Consider the following 6000-nt stretch of genomic DNA (forward strand, 5'->3'; position numbering starts at 1 on the left):
CGTGTGTTCACTCTTTCTTCTACCAAACTGGCAGTTACATGTCTAACTGGACTAAGAAAAACAGAGAAACAGCCCATATTCTCAATGTAATTTGGATACAGATGAGCTAATCAGGGATTCCCAAATTAGTTGATATCAATGTTCTTTATAATATTTAAAAATGAAAATACTTAAAAAAATTTTAAATATGGGTATTTTGGCATGTTTTGTATGGCCAATGGAAACTACACTTACTCAAGGCTGTTAGCTTACCGACCCCTGGCCGGAGCCCGCTTGATAATGTCATGGATGTGCAGATGCCCACCTAGAGAGCCGTTGCTGGGGAAACCACGGAAATTCCCTTATTTCTACTTCAGTCCGGATGAAGGTGCCCTGAACCTCCATTCCCTTCCGCTCCAGCCGCAAAGAGCGAATTTCCATCACTTGAGCAGAGTCTTCAGGACCCGCCCTTGCGCCGGGTTTCGGCCTCAGATGAGAGCTGCCCGCCTCCCCCTTGTCCGTGTGGGTCTTTGAGGAGTGGTCCCTGGGCCCTTCACTCTGGTCGTGGCCAGTTTACAGGGTGGGAGAAGCGGGAGGGGCCGAGATGACTCCTCCCTGCCTTCTGTATGCTGGGGGTTAGCAACACACAGGCCCATGGCAGTTATTTTCCCAGCACGCTCTGAAGAAGTTCAGATAAGCAAATCTTTTCCTTTTAACCTGTGATCTGCATATGGGACAGATTTTAGATCAGAATGGAGACAATCTAAAAGGCCAGGGGTCAGCAAACCATGGTTCATGGGACAAATCCAGTCTTCATATGGCCCGTGAGCTTGTAAAAACGCTTTGTATGTTTTCAAATGGTTGGGGGAAATAAAGATGAATAATATGACATGCAAATTACATGAAATTCAAATTTCAGCGTCAATAATTTTATTGGAACACAGCCACGCTTGTTCATTTACATATTGCCTCCGGCTGCTTTTATGCTCAATGGCAGAGTTGAGTAATTGCACCAGAAACCATATGGCCCACAACACTGAAAATATTTACTAACCAGCCCTTTATAGGAAAAGTTTGCCAATCCCTAGTTTATGCTAATCTTAGTTATATGTTAGCACCCAGGAAGAGTGTTAATTAGGAGCAGATACATTCAGCTGTAATGTTCACAAACATCCCATATTTGTCTGATAGGCAAAAATGTAATTTTATAAATCATATTTGTAGTTCTGCCCAGGACATGGACAACTAAAGATGGAGATCCTAAGAAGGAGCAAAAATCACAATTCCGTAGAGCAAGTTGACTGAGGATATAAATTAGAACAAAATCTGCTATGCACTTGGATTTAGCCGTTCCCGTAAAATAGCGTCCCTGAGTCTTTGCCTCGCCTGATACAGAACTCTGCAGACCGCGGTTTTGCCTAGACGGGAGTGTTTCCTCAACTCAGTCAGTGTCATGCAATATTTTCATGCAAAAATGTACTAGATGTAGATTTAGGAAGTAGAGCTTAACAGATTCAATTCTGCTATTGTAGCATAACTCAGACTCTAATGTCACCACATCATGGTTTCCAAGAAGCAGTTGGCAGGCCAGTGGTAAGAACCGGACGACTGCCGTATCTGCACCTGACCCCCTTCGGGGCTCACTGGGCGGCTGGCAGAGCTCCTTTGCCGGAGGTGCAGACTCATGGCCACTTAGAAGATTAAGAGCGCCAGGCTCTCAGTCTTACACAGTGTGAGGAAATCACAGGAGTGATACCCCACCACCTGCCATGTTCTGCTGATGAGAAACGTCACTCCAGGGAAGAGCTTACACCTGTGTGTGAGCACGAGCATTAGCCCCAAGGCAGCCCCACTGCAGAGAGGGGGCTGCTCCAGCGTGAGGTGACGGGGGACTCATGGCAGTGCCCACCAAGCGGCACGAGAGGGCAGTGGACACGTGGCTCGGCGTGATCGCCCACAAGGCCTTTTCACATCCTGGGCGTGGGCTTGAGCAGAGCTCTAAGATGACCCCAGGGGCACCCAGCCTTGCGTGACCTCTCTGCTAAGTGTGGTCAGGAGCCGGGACTGCAGACCACTGGTGGCGTATGACCTCCATCAGAGCTGAATCTGTCTACTGGTGGCTCCGAGGAAGCCAGCCGCCGTCCTGTGAGGCGGTGGGTCATGCGGCGAGGACGTGAGGGCAGCCTCTGGGGTCTGAGCACGGTCTCCAGTCAACAGCTGGGAAAATCCCAGGGGCCTCAGTCCTACAACTGCAGCGGGATGCATCCTGCAACCACCCGAGGCCTGGAAGAGGCCCCTGAGTCAGTCGGGGCCCAGCCCCAGCTGACCCCATCACAGCCCTGAGCGGAGGAGCCAGCCTACCTGCACACGTACTCCTGACCCACTTTTCATGAAACTGCAAGGTCATACACGTGGGTTGTTTTAAGCCACTGCGTTTGTGGTACTAGAAAATCATGACAGCATGTGTATACACACAAACACGCCAAATCTTTCCATCTGCTGTTCCTGATAGCTAGGACACTTGGGCCTTCCCCCTGACCTAGTCACCTGGCTTCTGAACCAGAGGAACGGGACCAAAGGAACATGAGCCGAGGATCACGAATGGGAATGTCCTGTTCCTCAAAACCAGAGTCACCCACTGTTGGCCCAGGCACCACACCTCTCCCTGCCCCTGTCAGGTTTGACCCACAGCCATTTTTCAAACTTATTTATTTATTTATTTTTATTTCTATTTTTCAAACTTTTTATTTTGAAATAATTACAGGCTCACAGGAAGCTGCAAAGGTAGTACAGAGAGTCTCCTTGTACCCTTCACCCCCCTTTTCCCAGTGGTTACGGGAGCGCCAGGCACTCGGGCACAAGGGCAAAGCCAGGGACGTGGCACTGCGGCAATGTGCGAGGGCTTCTCCACCGATATACCCTTTCTGGAGGCTCTAGATTCCTGGGACCAGCTTCCTGTAACCGCCATCAAGATACAGGACTGTTCGATGGCTGCGCAGACCTGCTGCCCCGTGTAAACTCACCAGAACTGCATCCACCACCCTGAAGCCCTGGCAACTACTGATCTGTTTCCATTTCTATGATTTTGTCATTTAGAGAATGTTGTGTGAATGGAATCATACCATATGCGCCCTTTGAGACTGGTGTTGTCACTCAGCAAAATCCCTCGACATCCATGCCGGTGGTTGCAGGCACTGAGGCCCGGGGCCTGTCTCTCGCTGAGGACCTTTAGCCTTCCATGTGTTGAGGGGCATTTCGGCTCTTACAGTAGAGCTGCTTCAAAGAGTCACATACAGGTGTTTGTGTGCAGATACATTTCCATTTCTCTGGATAAATGCCCAGGTGTCCAATTGCTGGTCATACGGGAAAGCTATGTTTTGGCCTCCAGTAATATTTTTTAAATCTTAGATTAGCAGCTGACACTTCACATTGAGATTTCACATTATATTCTAGTGCAGGAGACACAGTAAATCAAGAAGTCCCTATAAAATGCAAATAAACATAATGCAAGCTGCCTGTTTCCTAGATGTACAGCCTCTGTGCCTTCCCACGGTCCTTATGGCAGCGCCCAATCATGCCTCCCTGGCCCACCAGCCTGGCGGGTTCCCATCCCCTCCTAGCTCTCTGACCTGTCTCCTCCCAGCTACCCCAGGCCAAACCCATTTCTGCCTCAGGACCTTTGCACATGGCTGGGTAAGCTTCTCCTCCAGTTGTCATACTGCTGGCTGCTATGCTTCTCATCTGATCTTTGCAAAGAGGTCCCCCCTCAGGCCTCGTGACCCTCAGCTAATGGGGATCCTGCCCTGCCGCTGCCCCACATCACTCTGCCCTAGTTTGTCTTCTCTGTAGCACCATCACTGTGGGACATGCTTTCTACGGACCCGTTTCCTGCGTGTCCCTGCACTCCTGAGGACAGAGATGGTGTCTTGTGGTTCCTGCCACGTCCTCAGCATCTGGAACAGAGCTCACCGCATAAAGGGTACTCGATACAGATTTTTCTGAACCTTCGATTTGGAACTTACAGAAAAGTCTTGACAACAGCACAGACTCCCACATGGCCCCATCCGCCTCTAATGTTGGCCTCTATGTAACCATGGTAGAATCATGAAAACCAGAAAGGGTAATACTGGTTCAATACTGTTGATTAACTAATATGAGCTTCATTTCCCATCACACCCTGTTTCTGTTCCAGGATCCAAGCTAGAATCCACGCTGCGGTAGGTCAGCCGCCTCAGTCTCCTCCGTGCGGGACAAACCTCAGCCTTGTCTTTTCAAGACCTTCACCCTTCTGACGAATGGTGATCAGCCACTTGCTAGAATGTCCCTCCGTGTGGGCTGAATGATGTTTTCTCACGGTAGGAGAAAGGTTATGCATCTTGGGCAAGAATGCCAGAGAAGCAGTGTGTCTTCTCAGCGCACCACACCCAGGTCCGGGTTGTGCACGTGCCCCATCATTGATAATAGTTTCCGCTGGGCTTCTGCACTGGGAGGTAGGGATATCTTGGAGGACCCTCTGAGGCTGTCCAGGGCTGCCCTCCTCCAGCTCTGACTCGCTTGAGCATCTGTGAGCAGATCATGTCTGCAACAATTATTTCAGTGGAGTTGGTATGTGCCTGGTGGTGGTTTTGACTTTCCTCTTTCTACACTTAAGTATAGGACAGCTGTGCCCCCACCACACACACTTATTTTATTCGTTTATTTTATAGTTATTTATTTTATCATATAAATATTCAATATTGTTATTTTCTTGCTCAGACTTCCCCAGCTCCTTCAGGTTGGCTCCTATGTGCTTTGAACACACCCCCATCCTCTTTTGAGCTATTCTTACTCTCTGGCCCCCCAAGATGTTCCAGGATCACCTGGTCTGTTCCTGCCTCTGCCCTCGAATCAACCATTTCTCTAAAGAACCCGTGCTCCTTGTATCGAGGGATGGTGCTCAGCGCCTGGTTTCCGTAGCCGGGTGTGCTCGTCCGTCCTGGGCTGTCATTGCTCCTGGGCCCCATCAGCAGATGGAGCTAGGAGACGTGTGTGTGTGTGTCTCACCCCACTGGCCCCCCAAGTCTGGGCTTCTGTACCTGTATCTGTATGTATGTCGAATGCTGTGACTTTATCTTGGTCTCTCTGATTCCAGTCCAACACCTCAGGGTCATTCTAGCCATCCTCCGGTCCCCTATTGATAGCTTCTTCCTCCAAGAGTGAGAAACCCACTTTCATGATCTATATTTACTGATTTCTTCAATTCTAGAGCACACATAAAGCAGAGCCAGAGTTTCGAACCCAGCCCCCACACATTTACATGCAACATCCCATCCGAAGGCTCTCGTCCAGAGCTCCCCAGGCAGTTCTTTTTCTTGCCCACCCCTCTGTTGGGGTTGGTGATTCCTTGGTCGTGTGTGAGGCCTGTTTGTGAAAGTGTATGTGTTCCAGTTCAGGTCCTACCACATCATGGTTGGTTTTCATTGTTGGTTTACCTTTTGAGTATGTGAAGGAATGTGAAATATAATGATGGTTCTGAGAGTCAAAGATTTAGAAAGAGAAATGCCAGCGTCCGGACGGCTGCTCTTTCCTTGCCCAGCAGACCCCAGGCCCCCTCCTCTCCACCCCTTGCCCAAGAAGCCCTGTAGGTAATCTTCTTCCTTGGTTTCTGTTTTATCCATCCTGTATTTATTTCGCACACATGAACAGATACATGTATGTTTTCTTACACTACCTCTTTTTCACATGAATGTAACGTGCTGTCGATATTGTTTAGGGCTTTGCTTTCTCCACTTAACAGAAAGCCCTGGATATTGCGTCATTTTGCAGCACAGACATCATCCCTGTTTATCCCTATTCTTTCTTCCGCTGCGTTGTGCTCCATTGTGTGCAGTACCAAAACAGAGAGTGGTTTGCTCAATTAACACTCCTGTATGTGGACATTCCGGTAGTTTTCCAACAGTTGAAAAGACAAGTAATGGTGCAATGAATAACATTGTGCATAATGTTTTTGTGTTACTGGAGATCTATCCTCAGGGTAGGTTC

Source organism: Manis pentadactyla, chromosome 5 (genome assembly GCF_030020395.1).
Source record: "Manis pentadactyla isolate mManPen7 chromosome 5, mManPen7.hap1, whole genome shotgun sequence".
NCBI classification, from domain to species: domain Eukaryota; kingdom Metazoa; phylum Chordata; class Mammalia; order Pholidota; family Manidae; genus Manis; species Manis pentadactyla.